This window comes from Aethalodelphis obliquidens, unplaced genomic scaffold (assembly GCF_003676395.1).
Source record: "Aethalodelphis obliquidens isolate GAN/ISIS:26980383/991018 unplaced genomic scaffold, ASM367639v1 scaffold3, whole genome shotgun sequence".
Lineage (NCBI taxonomy): Eukaryota > Metazoa > Chordata > Mammalia > Artiodactyla > Delphinidae > Aethalodelphis > Aethalodelphis obliquidens.
The window spans coordinates 50,633,432-50,657,407 of NW_020837947.1; the positions used below are offsets into that span (position 1 = coordinate 50,633,432).

Consider the following 23,976-nt stretch of genomic DNA (forward strand, 5'->3'; position numbering starts at 1 on the left):
GTGCTGGCACACTGCTGCAGGACTGGGACAAAGAGATGATGTTACAGTCTGGTTTCTATGGCAACAGAGGAGGGGTAATGAAAACCGAAATGTTGGAAACACCCATTCTGACAATTGTGACATAATTCAGGTTATTACAAGGACGTAACTACCAAAGAAGCAAAAGTGTCATTACCTTGCAGCTCGTGTCAGCAAAAAGCTACACTGCACATTTCTGTTAGTTGGGCTGCTAAGAGGAAGGAAACACACACACACACACACACACACACACACATACACGCACACACACACATACTCGCGCGCCTCGTTTTCTGCATGTAAAATGTGTGTGTTCTTTAAAAGCCAGTGGTTGGCTGGTTTTCTGGACATGATGTGGTTGAAGCTGTCATCGTAATGGAAATTCATTGCTGTAGCTATGGTAAATCGAGTTTTCTGCCTGTGCTGAATGCATTAGTCTAATGAGATGTTTGCAGCCGGAGAGCAGGGCTGCTGGAGACTAACTGTGAGCTATTAACACACGGGTGGAAGATTAGCTTTTGCAATACTCGGTTTGCATGTACTGAAAGTCGTCTGTCTTCTGAGTCAACATTCCCGGCCTGGTAAAGAACCTGATCAGGGCTCTGGTGAACGAGCTGTAGGTAAGGGAGATGCACAATCGGAGGGTGTGCCGTTGACATGGGATCCTTCTCTTTTCACTATAAGCATAACAGATTACCTGTTTCAGTTCTTCTGGATTGCATGCCTACATTTACGGCGATGCACGAGTGTCCTGCACTAAAACCGCTGAGGCAGGCAGGTAAACTTTAGTTCCTCCTACTCAAAATACAGTGTTTGATTTCTTGACCAGATCTCAGAGGGGAAGACATAGTGTAGAATTATATAGTTTATCAATCTGGGGTACATATACTACTCTTTCACTCTGCATTTGAATATGTAGAAAGTTATTTTTTTTCCCAAATGTGCACTCAAATAATTGGTTAGTTTTTTTTTTTTTTGGCATGATGATTTCACTTTGCTTTGTTCTGTTTTTTAATTTAAAAAATTGTAGTATGTCTTGGGATAAAAATATTTACCTAAAATTTAATTTTTATAATCAGTATGTTGTGAACATGTAAGAGTGGTTTTTAAAATTGAATTTTGTTTTTTATATCTCAGATGGAATATTTTTTATGTCTTTGTACTAGTTTCTCCTAATTTACCAGGATAGATGAGAATACTATTTATTGCTAGTTGCTGGTATTGGTTAGTGTTGGGGATAAAAACCAGGTGACTATGCAGTGTCAGAAGCAGTTTTCCCAAGTTCAAATACAGAGTCACCTCCTTCCCAGGTAGGGCTTTGTGTGACTTGAATCCAGGGGCGTGATTGCTTGCTGAGCAGGATAGGACAGTGGATGAGGGTGAGGTGCAGGCTGCAGGTAGTCATTAGATTGATGCTTGAGGTGCTCAAAAGTTCTTTCCATTACCTGTAATGGTGAAGGAGAGTGAAGGAGAGGAGGCGCTGGATTCTGTGATGATACTCGAGCGGGTCCGACAATCAGTAGCTTCCTGAGAAAGTGGCTTTTTGGTTGGTCTCAGAAATTATGGTATTTGAGAAAGTAATCCAGTCACTTCAGAATCCAGATGTTTGTTGTATACTGTGTTTTTCTTCCTTTTCAACCAGAGGAACCATTTTTGAAGAGTGAGAAACATAGTTGCTTTTTTTTCCTCAAGACTTAAAATATATATATATATATATATATATACATATATATATATATAAGATAGGATATTTGGAGTGAAAGCGTAAAAATAACTATGAAGGAATTTATAGTGTGGAAAAGTAAACTACCTAGGGCGCAATATTCATGTGCAGCATTTTTTTTTTTTTTTTTTTTCATGTGCAGCATTTTTTTGTGTGTTGCTTGGTAGAACTAGCCTGAAAAAATGAAGCAGGTATTTGAGCAACAGCGCTCGGTGAAGATTACCTAGAAAAGCAGTAGTGAATCGTCTAAACTCAGACAAAATGTGAATGTAGCGCCTTCAGTTTTAGGGAAGTTGTCTGGTGGCTTCACAATCTACCTTTCAAACATATTTGTGACAGATATTTAAAAAAATATGAATGTGTTTTCTTTATCGTTGTGTGTGTGGAGAGGCTGTGTAATATTTTGGTAAATAATTTATGTCTGCTTGATTTGTGGAATTATAAGAAAAGTGAAAATTCCGCAAACACCCAGTTCTTTTATGTTTAACGTGTTGAAATTTCTTCCCTATGCCACTAAAATGACTTCTGTTTTGCTGCCAAGACCCACCCCCCCAAAACCATGACAACAGCAAGAATTAAAAAAACTGACAAGTAAATGAACAATAATAGAAAGAAAACAATAAGAGATACAAGAGTAAATTGCTTTGGGTCATTTATCTGCTTTTGGTAGTGTGTTTTTGAGGCAAGTGAAACCAGCAGAAGCAGTTTCACTTTCTAGTTCTTGGCTTCTGTGGGCTGGGGTCGCAGGGGCTCCTCCAACAGCAGGTAAGACGAGCAGACCAGCTGTTAGAACACAAGCCAGCCCCAGGAACTGTCTCTGCTGTAAAACTTTTATATTGAAAATTTGAAAGAATAATGACTTTTAAAATGTGAAATAACGTTTGCTTATTATAAAATTCAAGCGATGCCCCAGAGTACAAAGATAGAATTTTTAGAAATTTTTAAACTTTAAATGATGTGAAAAATCACAAGCAGAAACCTCTCATATTGTGGCGGCTTTTATGTATTTTTTAATCTAAATTTTGGATCTTAAATATTTAAACAAGTTTAAGGAAACATTGCTGAAGTGCCCTTAAATCAAAACAAGGAATGCTCAGAGAGAAATAATCTTCACGCACACGTGGGAAGTTATAGTTTAGAGTGTTTTGGAGGTCTGCAGTTCGGCGTGGCTGGCTGACACATCACACACATTCACTCGCTCCTGAAGACACTTTAGAGCGAACACGGGGTCCTGGCAGGCAGAGGTGGGGTGGAGCTCGGAACCGGCTCCCTGGGGCCCCCGGGCAGGGCTCTGCGGGACGAGGTTCCTCCCGAGTCTGTACCCATGGAAGTCGCAGCGTCACACTGACGCCAGGTGGCCCGGTGTGCTTACCCCGATCAACACGTCCTGGAGAGAGCAGGAGGCGACACTGCCTGGGAGCTTGACAGTCCAAGCACCTCCAGTTTCTTTCCGTGAGGCTTTTCTTCCACGGAGCCTCTGCTTTTATTTGCAGATGGTGTGGGAGAGAAGGGAAAAGAGATGAGGAAAGACTCTTTTCCCATCAAATTAACAAAGGGCATAAAATTAGGTCTCACAGTTTGGAAATGAAGTTTGTGAAAGCAGTCCCTTTTGGTGTGAGCACATGTGATTCTTAACTTCGGTGGACAAATCTGACATTTTGAGGAGAGAGCTTTGTTTAAGTGTCTCCTGGACATCTTACTTCTTAATCCTGCAATCTCTCAAAAGGCTAGTTTGAGATTTACATGTTTTTAATGTTTTTGTTGCCTTCAAATGCAGACAGGTGAGGAGAGGCGAGGGGGATAAAAAACAGCCCCTGGGAGAAAAATCAAATGGTTTTATACTATATAATGTAACAGAAGCCACCACTGTGTCTAGTAAATTACTCTAAATTTTAATTGAGTCACAAAAGCCACACCATAAGCTTTAAAAATTACCCCTTTATCAATAAGGTGATAATTAACTTTCTCTGGAATTAGCAATTCTCTCAGCCCCGGGCAGTCTGCAGCCTAGTAAGTTCTCTGGAATCTTGCCAATTTTTAACAATCGGTCTTTTGGCAGACCTACTGGATTTTAATTCAAACATCTATTGCGACATTTTCCAATGTGCTTCAAAGACCATTAAGATCACTCAAATTGTAAAATTTCTGAGGTTGAATGAGTGACTCGGAGTGTTTGGATTGCATTTGCATCTGTCGCTTTCTCTTTCTTCATTTTCCTTTTCTACCTTTCCCCCCAAAACCTCTGCATTTGCAGGAGCGCCACACGCTAGCCTCTGCTGTAAATCTCTGCTGTAAATCGCTGTGGCGAATCCTGCATTCGTCGGTACGTTCAAACCAAGTTCGAGTGTTTGGCTGCGAGCCCACGAGGTTCTAAGTGTTTTTCATTGTTGCGCTCATCTAGGCTTCAGTTCTGGCAAGGGTTCGTTCCTTAATACGTCTTCAGACTCTCACCCTGGGGTTGTCAGATGCTGAGATTCAAACTGAGGCTCAAAGAAGAGGAGCTGCAGGCCATTTGAGACGTGCTCGGGGCTGTTTGCAGTTTGGCTTATTCTGACCTATGTGTATAAATGTCTGAGGAGGTAGAGGAGCTCTGGGCACTTCAGAGCAGCCTGCTCCACAGCAAAACCCCCGTGCCCCACTCTCCAGTGCTGTTGGTCACTTGTGGGTGGCATTCAGGGGCAGCCTGAGGAGGGACGCTGCTATTTGGCCACAGCAGCTGGAAGGCAAGTGGCGATGTGTGCAAATCACTCCTTCCAGGAGTCAGACCTCTCTCTCCACCCTCTGGGTTCTTCAAATGTTAGCGTTGGTGAGCTGTTGCTTCTCTCAGCTAATAGACCTGGAGACAAAACTTCCTGCTGGGTTAACCTGGCAGTTCTGACACAGTCAAGAACATCGCTGCCTTCAGGAGCAGGGGACGGAGACGAACAGCCAGCAGGATTTCTGCATTCTGGAATAAATCAGCATTTTTCAATCTGAAGAGGCACTTTGCCACCACTGAGGAGATAAAACACCTCTTGCTTCTTGAAGTGATTACTTCGTGAACTATCACTGCTTCTTGCAGTGATTATTTGAGGACAGAAAGGAGTTTATTACCCAGTGGCAATCCTCACTTTGCATTAGGCTGAAAAGTCATTCCACCGAGTCTATGTGACACCTGGAGTAACAGGAGTATATTCCAAGATCCACGTCGCGGGCTTCCCTGGGATTGCTCTTGTTACTGTTTGACCAGTTGTGATTTAGAGAGAATCTGGTGGCACCAAACTGTATAAACGCCTCTTTACTCTCCTACAAACTCAGACACGTTCTCCCTAAATTTTTATTTGTGGGGAGGCAGGTGTGCATTCTTTTTCATCAGCTTCATTTATTGATCACATAAATGGAACTTGGTCCCAGTGTTGCTGCTTTTTAGGAAGGATTGCACACTCCTTTGAGCCCTTTGGGGAAGGGGCTGGACTGAGGAGTGGTGGCCTTACTGTCTCCAGAGGGCATTCAGTGCAGAAGCAGAGGAGTGGAGTTGGCTGTTGTGAGAAAATTAATGCGCCAGGGAAAAATAGCGTCAACGCTGTGCTTTGAAAGGTGGTGACGTTGTCTGGTTAGCCCTGTGATGGTGACTCAACTTTTGTGAGCTGAATATTTGGTAACAAAAGACTTTGCCCTTTTTGTCTCTCTGTGCTGACCATTCTAGAGCAAAAGCCCCAGTTCTTTCAAAACACACACATATGGCTGAAATTCATTCTAAAGAAATATATAGCCTTTCATGAAGATGGGCACTAAACTTGGGAGCAAATGCTGATCTGCGCAGAGCAAAGAATTACTCTGGTTAGGTCCTAGTCCAGCCCAGGGAAAATGGCACTGAGCAAAGATAAAACCCAGAGGAGAGAGCCTATTCCATCCCTCTTCCAATGAGGACTTGGGCATCACCCTCCCTCCTATATCCCCTGGTGCAGTTCAGAAAGGATTCAGTAATAGCCAACAGTAGCACAAGGCTGTCAGCTCACAGAGCTTTATGGGTCGTTCGTTTTCTTTTGGAAGGAGAGATTTTCTATGTTCCCTTTCGCATTTGTCCACAAGTCATCCTGGGACATCATCATTCTGATGAGAAAACCAGGGTGGAACGCCAAGGAGTGTGTTTTTCTCTGGTGTCCGGAGGCAGGCCCTGAGCCCTCTCACCAGACTGATGTTAGCACTTAGAGCGGCCATGTGTGAGGGTCTGCCTTGAATGCTGTCTTTGAGCAGGCCTGGAACTGGCCTCAGGATTTGAATCCCGTTTTGACAGGGCCTTGGTAAAAGAAAAAAAGAAGAATTGAGGAGAAAAACCCAAGGTGAAAACCAACTTCGGGGCATTTACACTTTTTGTTTTGGAGCCAGGATTTGGAGGTTGTGTTACTTAATTCCTTTGGGCCTAGCCATTTCTAAACTATTACAAGCCAATAGGAATCATTCTCATTCTTTGTGGCCTTCCAGAAAAGAGGCTGACCTCTTTCCTTCACAGCCTTTAGGATTCAGTGCTCTCACTATTGGGAAATTATGATGATGCCAAGGCTTAATCAAACAATTAGCTTTTAAGATATGCTATTTACCTAAAGCGAATAACTCAGAAACATTGGGTGAGGCCTTGGGTTTATTGATCAGGAAAGAACTCCACTGTGGGAATAGAGTTTTGTCATTTTTCAGTCCTGAGAAACCTATGGTCACTGGTTTGATTCATACTGTTGCCCTTGTTGCCTATGCTAGGGGACTTTGCCATGAAATTTGGGAGTCAATCCAATAGCCATCAGTGCATTCCCACTTCTACTAAGAATTCCCCCTTACAGATGCCAAAAGATACTCAAGCATGTTTGATTATATCACTTTAAGACCTCATTTGCAAAGATGCTTCAAGTGGAAAGCTGTAGAAAGCTTTAAATTTTGGTGCACAAATTAAGCATAGAAACAATGAGAAGCAAAAAAAAACAACTGGCTCTAACGCCTGAAATCACCACCTACAGTGTGAAAATATAGCCCTTGTATTGAGTGTTTGTAATGTAATTAATACTAAGTATTTAGCACAGTACAAATGTGTATTGTATTAATGAAACCAGGTGAATATAAACTGTCTCCAGGGAACTGAAGTCAGAAACTGAAGTTGGGATGCAATGGTGTGTGACGATGTGTGGAGGCCAAAGATATGCGATGCTATAATGGACTGGTCCTTTCTTTCTATTGCCCTCCTTTTAGTAAGAAGTCTTTTGGCATGAACCTAGTAAAGAATAAAGGACCTAAAAGTTCTCTGATAGCAGAGCAAAGAAAAAGCACGTTCAGAAATGTTTGTCTTTTACACACGTTTCCCTGGAAGCAGCCCAAATCTGCTAGGGTCAAGTGTGGAGAAATTGAGTTCTTATTCGTTGGCTTGAGACCAGAGTAGGGTGGAATAAATGGGAAGTATAATCATTTAAAAAATCTATTTCTGTTAGGCCACTGCTTTTATGATTATATTTGGCATTTTCATGCCTGAGGAAAAAATATTTCCATGGGACCAAAGACTTAGGCAGTCTTTGTAGATTTCTAACAGTGGACAGTTACATGGCTTCCTGGGCAAAATTAAGCAGTCCCAGGCTGCCCTTCGGTTGAGATTTCATGTATTCTGCTTGTGTACTTGGTAGACTGATTATCAGTTTCCAGGGGTTTTGTTTTTCATCCCTGAGAATACGGATTTGGGACAGGATAAGAACAATTTACACTGGGACCATGGATCCACTTAAGTCCCAGACCGTTTTCTAGCCAGGTCACCCCTCTGTGGAAGCTGGAAGGTTAAAGTAATAACCTGAATAATGAGGTTAAGGGAAAAACATCTGACATTTGAAGGGAAGAGTTAAAAGTAAAAACCTCTACTCTGAGAAGTGATCTCTAAGTGATTCCCAGATTCTTTAACTGAATGGGTTTTGAAGGCCTCCCTCCCAGGGCAGCCTCAATCTCTCCCCTAGTGTCTGCAAAGGATGCAGGCTACATCCTCAAGGGGCTGCCCCTTCCATTGTTGGAAGCTCCAATTGTTAGCAAGGGAATCTTTCCCCCAGGAGTTCCCTCGGCTTCTTCCTCCAGTAAATTCTTCCTCCTGTGAGGGTGTTCTTTTGTCCTCAGAGCTGCACATAATAAATCTGAATGGAGCAGCATGGATTTTGAGTGGCTACCAGTGTGACCCAGTTCAAGTATCGTGGCAACTCTGGGCCGCCCTGAACGTCCCCTCCTCCCAGGGATGGTATTCCTGTTAGTCCCCACTGCTGAGGCCCAGTGCCTTGAATATGGCAAGTGCTCAATAAATATTTGTTGAATGAATGAATGAATGAGTAAATGAATAATGTCGGCATGGGTGGAAGCAGCATAGTGTTGTGGAAAGGGCATGCACACTCTTTGGTGTTACCCCTGCTTTACTAGATCATAGGATATAATATTTCAGAAGTTGGGAAGATTACTTGGGATAATGTATATTAAGTTCAAAGGAGACAGTATATAGAAAAGAGCATTATAAACTGTAAAGTGCTGTATGAACAGTAATGTTACCAACGAGGATTCTTAGCCTCCTTAATCAATGGAAATTGATCAGAGGCTAGACAAGAAATTCAGGCAAGGCTTTAATTGGAGCCCCTGGTGCAGCAGGAGGGAGCGAGGACAAGTAAGAGTTTCCCTTGCTCACTTGCTCGCTTCCTGAGGGCAAGCCAGCTGGTTCCTTATATGGGGTGAGGGTAAGGGGTGTGTCCAGGGGTCAGGCTGGAGGGGTAGCTTAGGTGGTTTGCCCACCCCTTTGGTGGTGTTGTGTGCAGGGGGCATGCGCAGTACCCTGCTTTTGCTCCCAACACCTTTCTTTTGCTCCTGGCTCTTCAGAAGTGGCAGTTGGGTTTTTGGTCTTTTGGTCCATGATTTGCCCCAACTGCACATGCACACAGCTATTTTTAGTCCCTTATAGTTTCTTTGTATTTTGTTGCTTCAGGAGACATTTGTCCGGGTGCAAGCACTGCAGCAAAGGGTTCCAGGTCCCAGGTCCCAGCCTATTTCAGTAATAAATTCATGTTTCCATTTATTGAGCACTGTATGCTCAGGGGTGCTGAGGGAAGCACTGATCATGCTTTATCTCATTTGTTGGATTTAATCCACATAGGAAGTCAATATGGGAGGGGCTATTTTTATCTCCATTACACAGATAAGGAAACTGAGGCTTAACTTGTCGTGTGTCACATGGCCATGTGAAGTCTGCTGAGTCTTGCCTTAAGTTTTGAAAAGCTGATGAAGCATCCATGTCTTTTCACCTGTGAGGGCTGAAGAGAAAGAGTTCTTTCATGCCTCAACGCCAGCTGCTCCTCCTTGGCCTGGCTGTGCTGCTCCTAGGTCCAGCAGGTTCCAGAAAGGAAATGATTCCTTGGTGTTTCCACTTGGAAAGGCATTTTTGATCCACACAAACTTCTTTTAAAGCAGTGGATTCTCAGGCCTGTCACACTCAACCCTCATTTTTATTACAAATATTTTTAATGCCCTGTTTACAATCCTGAAGTGAATTTCCCACCCACATCCACAATTTAAGAAAAATCAGCATGACGTCATACCTGAGATCCAAAGAGGAATGAAGGCAGCGTAATTTGTAATTACTTCCAGTGCAGGTGCCTGGCTCTGGAGGCCAGTGACGTGATCAGGTGCTTGACATTTGCTACCTCCAGTGCAGCTAAAACAGGCGAGTGATACTGGAGACTTGGATAGCACGAGCTCGTGCTGCTGCCAGTGACATGATTTTCCAAAATGGTAAACAACTCTTGGAATTCTGAACAAAATAGAGACAGTCTTTCCTTGGTTTATGTACTAATTGAATTCTTGGAAATATTATAGCTGAATAGAAATACATTATGTTTCTACGCAAAACGAAGTTAGTTCTAGATTCAGAAAAACGAGGTCTTCACTTAACGTGACTATACGGTGAGCAAGTGCTTCATTATGTGCGACAGCTGCGTGCACCCAGCGTCCCTCGTCTCTGCCATCCAAGTACAGTAATGCTCACCCTGCCCCCTGCATTGGACCAGCGCATTTCCAAAATGCCCCTCTGCAGGAGTCAAGTGTGTCCACACCTGTGGATCAGAGCATGCCAACTGCCATGCATTTCACTCTCTCCTCCCTCCCCAAACACCTGATTAATTATGGCTTAGAAAAAAGATGGTTCTGTTTTGCTAGCTCCCTACATGATTACTAAGCAGAGCCATCTCAAATATCATGGCAGGAATTTGGGGGTAACTTTGACATTCTGAGAAGATGCTCGCTAGCGAATTTCCTCCAAAAACTGCAGCTTTAAGCTAAGTGAGAAGGCTCTTTGTATCATGTCTCATTCTCCTTCAGTGTATGAATAGGTTTTATCATAAATACAGTATTTTTAAAAATACCTTTGTAAAATCATCAGTTTTTTCTAGGTTTGCTTAAAAGCATTAACTCTTACTGACTAAAGTAAGGCTTATAACTAGGTATCCACAGGATAGCCCTGGAACATACCATTATTCCACTTTACAGACAACACTCCCCCACCCCCGAGATTCAGTGAGTTTAAACTCAAGGTCAACCGGCAAGTGGTATAACTGGTGTCAAAGCTAGGTGTGCCTGACTTCAAACTGATGCCTTTGCTCCCGTGTGACCTGGCTCCTGCCTTAGTTCTTAGACGATACACTTTTATCCATGATGTGGAAATCCCGTGTCTGAGGACTTTCTCCTTCTTCAGTACATAAGAATGGGGTGAAGGAATAAAGATGGCACAGATTCTTTGACATTCCTACCGTGGAGCTGTGGAGTCTAATTCCCTCTCTTTGACTCTGGGCTGTCCTAAGTGACTTCCTTGGCTCATGGGATGTGGCGGGAGTCACGTTCCAGGACAGACAGGAGGAACCTCTGGGACTCTCCGAATGCTCGCCCTTGGAGCACTGAGCCGCCACATAAGAAGTGTGACTGCCCCAGGGCTACCAGGCCACGAGAAGTCAAAGCTCTGTGGAGAGGCGCTGGAGGATGAGACACCAAGGGGAGAGAGGAATAGGCATGAAACACGGAGCCGCTAGACATGTGAGTGAAGATACCATCCTGGAAGTGGATCTTCCTGTCTCAGCCTCCCCAGCTGATGCCACAAGGATCAGAGACAAACTGCCCAGTTGAGCCTTTCCTGAATTCCTGACCCACAAAACGGTGAGACCTACATAATAAGCCAAAGCTTGGAGTAGTTGTAAGTGTAGCAACTGATAACTGAAGCACACAGCAGTGGCATTCTCTCTGTTGTATTGTGTATTGAGTATTACTTTTGATGCCTAAGAGGAAAGGATTTTCCACTTGAAAGGAGGGTAAAATTCACTATAAAATATAGCTGATCTCCATTTGCTAGGGACTGAAATGAGAGACAGAAGTTTTGTGCCATATACAGTTACCATCAGAAGTGTGTGTTTTCAGGGGAACTATTATTTTAATAAGTGTGTATTTAATTTTACAGTTAGCTTATATATTTATATTTTTAACAAAAATATTTGATTTAAACTTGTCAATATGACAGAGTTGCATTTTAAAATGCATTTATTTAAATAAGCTATTTAAAGATTTAGTAGGTGTTAAGTAAATATGGTACAGGAGGTGTATTATTAGTGTTCTCCAGAGAAACAGAACCAGTAGTATAGATAGATAGACAGACAGTTAGAAATAGAGATCTATTATGAGATGTCGGCAGGGAATTCCATGGTGGTCCAGTGGTTAGGACTTGGTGCTTTCACTGCCGAGGGCCCGGTTCAATCCCTGGTTGGGGAACTAAGATTCTGCAAGCCATGTGGAGTGGCCAAAAAAAAAAAAAAAAAAAAAGGAATTGGCTCCCATGATTATGGAGGCTGAGAAGTTCCACAATCTGTGGTCAGCAATCTGGAGATCCAGGAGAGCCAATGGCGTAGTTCCAGTCTGAAAGCTGGAAGACTTGAGAACCAAGAAGAGTTGATGTTTCAGTTCAAGTCTGAGGGCAGGAATAAAATGATGTCCCACCTCAAAGGCCACCAGGCAGGAGGAGTTCCCTCGTACTCAGCCTTTATGTTCTATTCAGGCCTTCACCTGATTGGATGAGCCCCACCCACATTAGAGAGGGCAGATCTGCTTTACTCAGTCTACAGAGTCAAATGTTAATCTCATCCAAAAACATCCTCACAGATACACTTAGAATAGAGTTTGACCAAATATCTGGTTACCCCACGGTTCAGTCAAGTTGACCCCTAAAATTAACCATCATAGGAGGTGTTCAGACATGACAAATATTGCGAAGGTTGTAGCTAAGGATCCAAAGTTTGCTAAGCGCTCCACTGTGCCCTAGGCCATCCCTGTCTCTGGTCTGAGGGTTTGGAGCTGAAATCCTTGGTGATATTGCTTAGTTCACCCACAGAGACTGTGATCCTCTGAATCCTTCCCATAGTGTCTCCTGGAAGAGTTATTCTTTGGCTTCAGAGCAGCTTTTAGAGAATGTCCCTGTTGGTGACTCTACTTCTGGGGAGGTTTGAGCCACCCTTCAGACTTCTGGCTGCCTTCCTGGGAGTGGCCGTTCCCTGCCTCTCCCAGCTGGCTGCCATGTTTGCTGTCGGTGCCTTGGGCTGCCCACAGTTCTGCAGCTGCCGTTCGGGCTCCCTGCCAGCTCCTGCGCAGGATTGTAGGTCACAGCAAGCTTGGTCCTCTGGTGAGAGAATGTCTGCCCCAGAAGTCAGGGTCGCTGGACACCCTGTCTCAATATGTAACATGAAGCCTGGCTCAGTGGTGACAAGGAGCTCAGACGTGATGTATATGATGTGACATCATAGGAGCTGTGATAGGTCCATGTCTCATGACCATGAAGGGAGCTGAACATTTTCACGTCCCCTCTGGGCGGGGCTTGTTTGGATGATGCCATGTAGCACCATCAATTTCACTCACCCACTGTCCCCTCTCCGTGAATTTGTGTCTAAACTGCCCTTGGAAGTGGAATAGAACGTCTTTAGGGCAGCATTTTTATCTCTTTGACCTCTTTGGCTTAGTGTCATAGCAGAACAGAAAATCAGTGGTGGGCACTTCAGTGGGATTGCAGAAGACACATCTTTTTCTCCAGGAGGATGCCTTTTGACTGGGGGCATTCTGGGCAGCCCTCATTTACACGAAGTGCTGCAAATCAGCAGAGCCTGTAATTGTCTTCACCCTGTCTTCGATGTCTGAGAGAGGGATGGAACTTCCACTCCCTGAAGTGATGAGTTCTGGTTGGACTAGAGAAAGGAGTAGGGGGAGGTTGATTCAGAAGTAACATGAGGAACAACAAGAAGCAAACAGTACAATAAAGAAAACGAGGAAGTTCACAAAAACAAGTTGTATTTATTTTGATTATATATCTATAGGATGAAAACAGCAGTGATCTCTTTCTGGTACTAAAGAAGAAAATATTCATAGTGCCTGTGTTAGTCTGCTTGGGCTGTCATAATAAAATACCAGAAACTGAGGGGTTTAAACAACAGAAACTTATTTTCTCACAGTTCTGGAGGCTAGAAGTCCAAGATCAAGGTGTTAGTGGTTTCACTTCTCCTGAAGCCTCTTCCCTTGGCTTGTAAATGGCTACCTTTTTGCTGTGTCCTCACACAGCCTTTCCTCTGTGCGTGAGTACCCCTGGTGTCTCTCCCTCTTCTTGTAAGGACATCAGTCCCATTGGATCAGGCTCCCACACTCATGACCTCATTTAATCTTAATTACCTCTTTAAAGGCCCTCTCCAAATATAATCACATTGGGGGTTAAGCCTTTAACATATGAATTTTGGGGGTGTACAGTTCAGTGCACAGCAGTTTTAAGATTTCAACTGACAGTTTTCATCTATTTCCTTGGAAACTATCAATGCTAAATGTGCCTCATGATGGTCTCTCATGACTTAGCAAACACCTACATTTCTTTGAATTTTAGGTCAGTCACATATCTGTCGAACCCACTCCAGATGGCCGGGGGATCTACCTCACAAAGGTTCCAACTCTCTCCTCAGGGCAGAGGAGGTGGTCTGATGTCTCCAAATTCTTTTTAAATGTCAACTGGAGTCTCCCCCTCTCTCCTCTTCCCCCAGCGGTGCAAGTTCACTAAGTTCGTGAAGTTGATGGAACTCAGCAAAGAGGGTTGTACTGATAGCGCCTCAGAGTTTATGCTGTGGATGCAGCTCCCACTGTGCATTCTACCTCTCCCAGTAGGACACAAGGCATCTTAGGATGTCTTAGGAGACATCCTAAGATGCTTTGTGCACCAGTTGGGTGGGGGAGTCTTGAGGATACAGATTCTATTCAAGTGAAAATAATTAATCTAAGTTTCATCCCTTTAACTAGATTTTCTTGAACTCTTCAATCTGGGAGTTCCCTCTTATTCTTGAGAGATTAACCTGTTGAAAATGAATAATAATTATTGTGACCTGAATTTTGACACTGATGTTTGCATGCATGTGCGCTGGTTAACAAGCTTCGTTGCAAGGAGACTGATGCGCCCTTGCTGCAGGGTCTATGACAGTAGCAGGGTTAGGATGGAGAGCTTGCATTCTTGAATCCCAGGCCAGAGCCACTGTCAACGTTAACCTGTAAAGTTTTCCTAGAATCCCTGATTTGAGGATGGGCAATATGTGATGGTTGTGCATGAAGAAGTTTGAAAATACATTGCTATAACATATAACTCAAGCACTCTCCTCACTCATATTTGGTGGTGTGAATTAGCTTTGACTGGCCTGTCATGGTTTCGGTTGGTGTCCAGGCATTGAGGGAAAGCGCTGGGATAGCTGCCTTACTTGGGGGCTTTTGGGGTGACTTTATTTATCTGCATACCACTTGATGCCCCTGACTGAAGATTTCCGGTGACTCTTGGCTCCGATGTGGCAGGCAGTGTGAAGAGGGCTGTAGTGAGGGGAGTGAGAATGAGTGCCCTTGTGTTTGAGCTCCTCAGCTGATAGTGGTAGCATCAGGATTGTTGTGTGAGCCTCCAGGACAGAGGCCATGCTTGAAGTGGCTAGTGCCTTATCAGCCCAGGAATGGCCTCTCTGTGAGCCGCCCCTTCCCTGGACCACGAGAGCAGCGGGCCTGGCGTGGAGCTGCTCCCTGTGTTTTCCGGAGGGATCGAAGGAGACGTATGGACAGAAAGGGGGATGGGTGGTTACATGAGGGGGTTATGCACCCAAAGACTTGCTTGGCTAGCTTCCCAACTTCCAGGTTGGAATTTCAACTGTTTTAATGGACATCTCCACCTACATGTTCCACAGGTACCCTAAACTCAACATTTCCAAAACTGGACTCATTATTTGCTCCCTTCCCCACATCCTCTCCTTCTCCTTTATTCTGACTTCATGAAAGCGATCACTGCTTCCTCAGCTACCCAAGATAACAGTTTCAGAATCCCTAACTCTCCTCACCCCATGCCTTCCAACTAGAAACCAAGTTCTAATTGATGCTACTTCCAAAAGAGTTCCTGCACTTTCAGGTTCTCCCTCCACCCTCTATTGCCCTTGCTCAGGCCCTCACTGTCACCCTTCTCCTGGACCATGGGCTTCAGCCCTGCTCCTCTCCCTAGTTCCTCCTCCCCTCCCTAGTTCCTCCTCCCGTCACTCACATCGTGCATTGCAGCAAGGTTACCTTTGTAACACATGGGTCCACTCTAGTCACTCAGCTGCTTAAACATCTCACATAGACTCCACTGCTTCCATCAATAGGTGCCAAGTGTTTGGACTGTGTTCTCCATCACAAATAATTCCTTGAGCGCACATTTCCAGTATATGTATAGTCATAGATTATATACATACACTTGTATTAATGCAGTATACATATTATAAAACATACGCAAAAATAGAAATGAAAAAGGCCATATGAGCCTTTTGCCCTTTCCCATACATTCTCAAAGCCTCTGTGTTTTTTCACTTTCTCTTCCCATGTCTTCCCTCACTTCTCCATGTGATGAAATTCTGTGTCTTTTAAGACATTGCTCACATATCACTCCCCTGACCCTGCTTCTCCACACATATTCTCCACACAGACTTTATATATAGTATTTAGATCCTTAACCTTCTCCTGCTGCACGACTTGAGAATATTTTTCTGGTGGGCAAGGAGGAAGAAGGAAGGTATCGGGATATACATCCCTGTTGTGGCTAAGAACAAAATTATAGTAGTGACATGTCTTTCCTTCTTTGTCAAACATCCCGAAGAGGTTTTTGGTTTTGTTTTTGTTTTCTTTTTTCCTCATCCAACTTCTCTATTATTCTGGGTAAAATACGTCTCCCACAAATGAGTGCGGAAGCAGGCAGCCAGACAGACAAAGCAGGAGGGAGTAATTGAGGGAGATGTGCAAAAGTAAACGGAATTCCGAATATCAAGCAATTGGGCTGGAGTGATTTGGAACAACGTGGTGGGTGATGTTTGTGTTTGTTTTCCCCTCACACTGTAATTAATTCATGGAAGTGCTGTAGGTTGTTAAATTTTAGTAAACAGATAACAGAACTGTTCTTTGAAATGAAAACAATGGCAACAACCTAGTCATCTTACAGTTTCGTGAATGCGAGACAATTACAGTTTGCGAGAACTTCCCCATCCAGTGCAGCAACGCCGGCAGGGCAGGGCGGCTTGTCTTTGGCAGGGAGTTGCTGTGAGCGCAAATTGCAAAGTTGATGTGTGTTCAGGGAAATGGCCAACATGGCCAAGCACTTTCCCCATCTAGCCAAGGAGAGTGCTTAACTCACTTTTCAGATACTCCAACCAGTGTCCAACAGGGAATTATGCTAATAAATAAGACAATAACATTGTAATGGGACAAGAAAGGCTGACACAGCGTTTAGTTAGTGTTCAGCATTAGCAGGGAGCTTTGCAACCCCTGGGCAATGAAGCAGGAGCATATTGGTTGACTGTAGGCATTTTAATTAGGGGTCTTGGGACTATTTCTGTGCTGTGGCAGCTGAGTGAGACCTGGCCCCACGAAGTTCACCCAAGGTGAGCTTTCCTCCTTGCCCTCAGCAGCCATTAAAAGGTTTTACCCGAAGCACGGGTCTGGAGGAAGGGAGGAAAAAGTTTCTAAGAAGAGGAGGACTCCTGGTGGGCTGGGGTCCAACACCAATTAGCTACTCGGCTGTCAGCACCCAGAGCCCTTGTTTTAACCAAGTAGTGGCAAAGATTGACATAAACGGCTCGATCCCATGATGGGTCCCAAAGCATTTTTAAAAGGTTCTTTTGAGTCTTGCTACCTTTTCATAATTTGGCATAAATACAGTGCAAGAATACAGACATCATAAATCAAAAGCTGTTAGCGCACATGGCCCCTGAAATTTATGGGTATTAAGTAGAAAAAGCTTAGGAACATTTCACCAAATAATTTTCCAATCCCCTAAGACTCATTTAAATTTCCCTCCTCTCCCTCCTCTGTTGCTGATGTACGTTCTCTGGCTGCCAGCGATTTATTGATTATCACACAGGAGCACCTGAGCCCTAAGCCAGGGGAAGCCAGTTCTTTGCCATGAGACAGGCTGGAGGATTCTTACAGGGCGGAGCTCAAGGCTTCGTCCAGCTACCAGCACCACATGGGCAAAGAGCCAGGAACCAAGAGAAAGATATGGCAACTGCCCTCAGGTCAGAGATTTGGCCTTGGAGATGACTGAATCGGAGGTGAGAAGAGGCAGTGGCAGGGCTGGGATTCAAACACTGGGCTGTTCGGACACCAGTGCTGCATCACAGAGCCTCGAGTGCGAGGCAGCAGCTGTCCTCAGAGTTTGCCCTAAGCGAGGAGAAGACATAATTGTGTGTGCGTGTGTGCACGTGTGCGCACGTGCACGCACACACACACACAGAATAGATAATCTCCGACCTAAGGGAGCAGGGGATTGAGGTGCAGACCTGAATGGCCCTCTAAGAGAAAGAACAAGAACTGGAGGAAGACAGGGAGGCTTCCTGGAGGAGGTGGTCCTTGAAGGGCAGGAGACCCACTTCTGGTGCTAGTGGACCTGACTTTGTCTATCGGTATGGCCAGAGTAAGTTACTCCATGTGTCTCACCCATCAGAGGGGCTCAATAATTATTTGACAAGTTCACTGATTACAAACAAACGTAACATCACTAATTGGTTTCTACTTCTCCACCAGCAGTGAGACCCAGTAACCACCATCCAGGGCACAGCTGGGTGGGTCTGCTCCTTAATATTGACCTCTAGTGGGCCCGCTCTACAGACATGAACACCTATATCACAGGTAGCTATGGGGAGCAAATGAGGTAAGATGGGTATAACACTTAGCATATTGCCTGGCCACAGGGAGTGTGCAATAAATTGAAGCTGATATGATACTGTCATTTAGCACATGGATTGTCAACTGAGCCCCTGTTCACTGTCTATTAGGACAAAATCTCTTTTTGATTGTTTGTCCTTCTGAGTTGACAAGGGGCCCTCTAAGCTGAAAGCTGCCCGGGAAAAGTAGAGAAGGTGGTAGGCATAGGACTCTCTGTGGTATCACCTGGCCCCGTGATAAATCTTATTTTATTCAATGAGGAAGGAAAAGAAAAGGAATGTCTCCTTAGACATTCTTCTGAGGCTGACAGAAATCTATAGATCAAGAACTCATAACCGTGGCCTTCTCCACGTGAATCCCATGCTCTCTGATCCCCTGCCAGTCCTGGTTTTCCTCGGAGATAACGTCTGTCCATTTCAATGCCATTGTTCTTATTATAATTAGGACTATCATATTTCAGAACCAGGCTGATTTCTCATCAGGTCTGATTGCGAATATTATAGCTACCATGTGCTCTTAGATCTGAGGGCCTATAAAACAGCTCACCACATATGGGAAACTTTACATCACTCATTCCCAGGCACTTAGAGGCCAGCTGTAAGAGGAATTCCCACAAAGCGCCATGGGTCCTCACTGTTGGACAGGGTAGGGAGTCTTGCCAAGAAAGTGCCCTTGGAACCATCTGGAAGGATGACTTTGAGTGTGCCAGACAGAGAAGGGAGGTGGGAAGGGATTCCAGCAGGCTGAATAGTATGTGCAAGACAGTCTGTCTGTGGATTAGGGGGAGCCTGTCCTGGGTCTGGAGTGGAGAGAGGCAAGATGAGAAAGGCAGGCTGAAGGTGTGAGTCTCACCATGATCCTCTAGAAACATAAAGAATTAGTCTTCCGTATGGAGGGGAAAGTGGCCTTCCCCATGTAAATCCAGACATAGAACTAGGGCCGGGGAGAGAAGTTTCTGGGAGGCAAGGCTGAGCTCAAGATTAGGAAGAATTTGCAGTCAGTCACGTCCAGCAGTGGAGCAGGCTTCGTCCTGCTTGCTTGCACGCCTCCCATGTGTGCCAGCGAGAGCCAGGGCATGTGAGGGCAGCAAGTACGGGCGTGCGGTTCGTCTGGCAAACGTAGAAGGCATTCGTGAATGGGATGAGGGGGAGAGATGAACTTGAACCCCACCCCACTCAGATGACCGGTGCTGGTCTCACGCCTCAGGCCGGGATGAGAGCAGGGCCTCTTCCCAGGTAAGGGCCGCGTATCCAGCTCGGCTCTGGGCTGCCTCGACAACCCCAGTTTTTTCACACTTTTTCCTTTCAAGGGCTGCAAAAAAATTGGGACAACTGGATAATGTCCTCTGCTAGCAGGAGAAATTTGGAGGGCTAGCCACTTCTTAAAGTTAAAGGCTGTATGTGTCTGTGTGTGCACACACATATACACAGGTGTAAAATACTGTGTTTGGATTCCAATATTAGGTCTACTTGGATGCTTAAACAACATACTGCAATTTGAATCTGGCCCCCATTTTCTCTGTCTCCTCTGGACTCCCCTCTGGGTGTCCTGCATCTGTAAGGCTGAAATGAAACTTGAGAAGCAAAGCCCTGGACCCCATCTTGCCTTCTCAGGGGGCCTGACCTCAAGCAATGGTGGGCAGTCTGCCAGGACTTAACTTTGTAGCAGGCTGTCGAGGGTTATTTACTTATTTTAAATTATTTTTTCAAGATATACAAGTTGAACACACACACGTTCATGTTTAAAATGAAAATTAGTAAATTGGTACAGAATTCACATAGCTGTGCTCTCCACAGCAGCCAGAGCGAGTCACATTATTTCTTTGGCTTGGAAACGTCTGGTGGTTCTGCATCTCAGAGAAAGAACCAACACTCATAAGTGGCCTACGGGGTACTACAGTCTCTGGCCCCTTATTCTCTCTCTCACCTCATCTCCCATCCCTCCCCTCAGACAGTCTACGCCCAATATCCTGGCCTCCATACTGTCCTGGAACACCCAAGTACACACCCACCACAGGGCTTGGAATTTGCTGTTTTCTCTGCTTGGAACCCTCTTCATTCACATATCCCCATGGCTCATTCTCCAAGTTCCCTGAGGTCTCTGCTCAAGTATCCCTTGATGAGAGAGGCCTTCCCAGGCCATCAATATAAAAAAGCACCCTCATTGCCATCAGGCTTTATCCCCCTTAACCTAATTTATTCTTATAGCATTTATCATCACTTAGCTTATAACATATTTGTTTATTTGTTTGTTTATTGCCTGTCTCTCCCCATTAGAATATAAGTTCCATGAGAGCAGTGACTTTGTTGTTGTTCGTACTATATCCTTAGTGCCCAGAACACTGGCATATGGTAGGTGCTCAATAAACAGTTGCTGACTAAACGAATGAATTAACAAAGATCATAGTAAAAAGTAAAAATGTCTCTCTTTACCCACTTATGTGCTCACTCTCATTCCACACTTCTCAGTCTTTAGCCTTGTAATAGCATATACTTCTGGAAACTGTCTCTGCATGTGCAAGAATACCTAGAGGCTTCTACTTCCAGTTAGGATGTAAAAAAATGTGAAATATTTTTGGACATGGGAAGCAACAAGAAAAACTTAGAAAAATAAAACCCATACTTTTCAATGGGACTAGCAAAAAAGGATAGATGCAAAGAAACCTTGATGAACTATATTCCAGAGAGAAATGAGCCCTTCCTAGGTGTAGCAGAGAACTCTAGCTTCCATACCTAGGGAGTGAGCAGGTATAGGTAGATGTAGGAATGGGGAGTTTCCTCAAGGAGATGCCCTCTGAGCCATCTGGAAGGATGACTTTGAGTGCACCATGCCAGGAAGGGAGGTGGGGAAACATCAAAAACCAAAATATACTTAATGATAAATTTAACAAAATGTGTGAATGATATCTACACCAAAAACTACAAAAACATTTCTGAGAAAAACCAAAGAAGTCATAAATAAATGGAGAGGTATACTACGTGTAAGGATTGTACGACTCCATACTGGTAAAATTTCAATTCTTCCCAAATTGATTTATAGTTTCAATGCAATCCCATTCAAAATGCCAGTAGGTTTTTTTTTTTTTTGTACTTATGTGGAAATTTAAATGTAAGTTATGGAATAATCTTGAAAAAGGAAAATGAAGTTGGAGCACTTACATTACCTGATTTTAAGACTTACTATAAAGTTATAGTAAGCAAAAGAGTTTGGCATTGGCATAAGGATAGACAGATATGTCAGTGACAAAGAATAAATAGCCCAAGAAATACACTCAAATTCATACGGTTAATTGATTTTTGACAAAGGCACCAAAGCAATTCAATGGAGAGAGAAAAGCCTTTTCAACAAATTGTGTTGGGGATGACTTGCTAACTATGTGTGGGAATGAATGAATCCTGAACATTATCCCACACCAAACACAATAGTTAATTTGAGATGAATCATAGACCTTAAACTGTAATAAGTAAAATCACAAAGCTTCTAAATTAGAAGAAAACAGGAGAATATTTTCATGATCTTGGGGTGGGAAAACTTTCCTTGGAGAGGGCACAAAACCCACTAATCAATAAGATGTTGCTATACTGGACTTCACAGAAAAAAAAAAACCCAACCCAAACTTCTGTTCATTAAAAGACACTATTCAGAGGGAGGCAAGCCGCAGGACAGGGAGAGAAGTTTTGTAGTACAGATATTTGACAAAGGACTTGTATCCAAAATATATAAAGAATTCCTACAGCTCGATAATTTAAAAGGCAAACAACCCAATAAATATTTGGGCAAGAGACTTGAACAGGTACATTAGAGGATACGTGAATGGCCAATACACACATAAAAAATGTGCTCAACGTCTCTACTCATCTAGGAAATACAAATTAAATTCTCACACTAGAATGGCTAAAATGAAAGACTGACAGCACTGATATTGGTGAGCATATAGATAAGCTGGGCTCTTTCACACTGCTGGTGGAGTGAAGACGGTGCAACCATTGGAAAATTGTTGCGCAGTTCCTTGTAAAGTTCAACATAAACCTACCCCATGACCCAGAGATTCCACTCCTAGGTATTTACCTTAGAAAATGAAAACATATGTCCACAAAGGACTTGTACATGAATGTTTCCAGCAGATCTGTTCAAATACCTTGAAAACAGAAACAATCTAAATGTCTATCAGCAGGTGAATAGCTTAACAGGTTGTGGTATATTCATATAACAGGATACTATTCAGCAGTAAAAAGAAATGAATTATTGATATGTGCCAAAATATGTTTATGAACTAAAGAAGCCAGATACAAAAGAATACGTACTGTATAATTCCATTTAAATGAAACTCAAGAACAGACAAAACTAATCTATGGTGATAGAAATCAGAATAGTGGTTGGCTTTGGAAGAGTGAGGTTGACTGGAAAGAGACATAAAGGAACGTTCTGAGGTGAAGAAAATGCTCTAAATTTTGACTGGGATATGAATTACATTGGTGTATTCATTTGTCAAAACTCATTAAACTGTACCTTTAAGACCTGTGCATTTCACTGTATGTAATTGTGTATCAACTAAAACAAATATTTTTATCTGGAAAATGTAAATTTAAGTGGAAAACTTTACTTGCACAAATTATCTTGAAGGTAAAGAAAATTATGGTTAAATTACAAGAAGGGCTATCAGATTTTCTTCATCTTCCTAGGGGATGTAGGAAGAAAAATGCCTTAAATTATAGCAAAAGACTTCTATAGAAATTCATATTCTAGTTAACATACCACCACAGATAGTAAGATAAAGACAGTATTTCCCCCAAATGAAAGGTCGATGCATACTACTCGTACTGGCCTGGATAGTGTCCCCCCAAATTTCACATCCATCCAGAATCTTGGAATGTGATATCATTTGGAAATAGGATCTTTGTAGATGAAATTGGTTAAGATGATGTCTAACTGGATTAGGATGGGCTGTAAATCCAATGACTAGTGTCATTACAACAAGGCCATGTGGAGGTACAGAGACACACAGAGAGGGTTGAAGGCCACGTGACCATGGAGAAAAAGACTGTAGTGATGTACTTGCTGGCCAAGGAATGCTAAATATTGCTGGTGACCACCAGAAGCCAGGAGAGAGCCATGGAACAGACTCTCAGATTCTCCCTCAGGACCCTAAGAAGGGACTAAACCATGCTTGGCACCTTGATTTCAGACTTCTGGCCTCCCAAACTGTGAGAGAGTAAATTTCTGTTGTTCTAAGCCACCAGGATTGTGGTAATTAATTATGACAGCGCTAGGAAACTAATTCACTACTCAACTAGGTTATCAAAGAACAAAGTTTAAGTATTGGAACATTTGTTTGGTACACTCAAGTAGATTTTAATCAATAACGTAAACAAAATGTGCTCTGAAAAGTGTATATACGCCTTTTCTTGTACAAAACAAATGAGATAAGTGTACGTGCTAACATACTCTTTGGCTACTTCTTATTGTTGTTTTCTAACGGAACAGTAAATCCTGGAGACATTTCCCTGTTAGTACACAGAGAGATGCCTGAATGTGCCCCTCTGGGCTGTTCTGGGGCCAGGGAATTAGTCTTTCTAAAGACTGCACCGTGTTCCAGGATATGGATTTCCCATGATTTATTTTGCCAGCCCAGCTCAGTTAGATGACGGTTTATTAAATGCCTCATCCTGAGTGCTTCTATTTAAATCTGTTCAATTCAATCCAGCGTAGTGCAAACCAACTCAGTAAGCATCTATGGAGAGCACCTTCCTTGTGCCAGCAACTCTGCTGTGATCACATCTTTGGTTTCGTCTTAATTGACTACCTCTGCCCCTCAGGTCTCATAGCAAACAAAGATTCTTCTTGAAAGTCTATTATGAAATATAGTATGAGACTGATAATAAGACCAGAGTAAAAGAGTCTGATGTTTGGAATGGGTACAATATTTTTCTTTTCCTATACTGACCTTCTTGTTTTAATAGGCTCTAATGTCCTTACTTAACTGG

The 23,976-nt window shown here is 43.4% G+C and overlaps 1 protein-coding gene across 4 annotated transcripts in view; it reads left to right on the plus strand.

The window, feature by feature from the left end:
• Nucleotides 1–412: 412 nt before the first annotated feature.
• The window catches only part of SCML4 (Scm polycomb group protein like 4), a 105,015-nt gene continuing 81,451 nt past the window's right edge, over nt 413–23,976 (plus strand). For 2 of the 4 annotated variants that reach the window (XM_027089313.1, XM_027089325.1), the window contains exon 1: nt 413–638. The gene's annotated coding sequence lies outside the window, so the exon portion shown is untranslated. The remainder of the gene's footprint in view (nt 639–23,976) is intronic. The other 2 variants (XM_027089339.1, XM_027089348.1) reach the window with 2 other exon arrangements.